Raw genomic sequence first — 932 nt, forward strand, 5'->3', positions numbered from 1 at the left:
ACACACACACAGACCGACAGACAGACCACACACACACACACACACAAACAGACAGACACACACACACACAGACAGACAGACAGACACAGACACACACACACATAGACCGACACACACACACACACACACACACACACACACACACACAGAAAACAAATCAAAACTCTGGTTCCAAACCAGGAAACTTTCCAGCTTTCCAACATAGAAAAGAAGATTTCTGTAACACGTGAGGTTATATTAAGAAGCATTATTCTCGTCTTTATTGAAAAGAGACACATTACAGTAGAAGACTCTGTATTAAGAATTTTTACGGTACTGTACAGCCAACAAAAAGTCAATAATAACTATAATAATTATAATAATAACAAGAACAATATTGTGTCTGGATGAGAAATCATAGTAATAAAACCCGGATGAAAAATATACAAAAACGTAGGTTTGGTGGAGGCGGAGTCTTCTTCAAGAGGGTAAAATTATAAATAATGTGAGGGACAGAAAGTCTTCAAGAGGTAACACAACCAGACAAACCAAACGGTAACCATACGGGGTCGTTTTTTTATTTTGTTTTGTTGTTTGAAGTCTATGTACAGGTGAGGTGGTGAGCGTTGAGCGGAAATATTAGTGCTAATGTGGTGAATTATCTACAAGCTTGCAACATTCACGCTAGCCTATACGCTCGCCTAAAGGATTATTAGGAACACCTGTTACATTTCTCATTAATGCAATTATCTAATCAACCAATCACATGGCAGCTGCTTCAATGCATTTAGTTATGAAGACGAAAGGGGGTCAAACACGGTATTAGTACGGTGTTCCTAATAATCCTTTAGGTGAGTGTATGTCCACGATGTTCCACTTCCGGGATTGAAGTCCGTTGGATGTCCCTCCTTTGAAATGGAGCTAGGTTAGGCAACACAAATACTGAGTTAGAG

The sequence above is a fragment of the Sander vitreus genome, chromosome 24 (assembly GCF_031162955.1).
Source record: "Sander vitreus isolate 19-12246 chromosome 24, sanVit1, whole genome shotgun sequence".
Taxonomy (NCBI): Eukaryota; Metazoa; Chordata; class Actinopteri; order Perciformes; family Percidae; genus Sander; species Sander vitreus.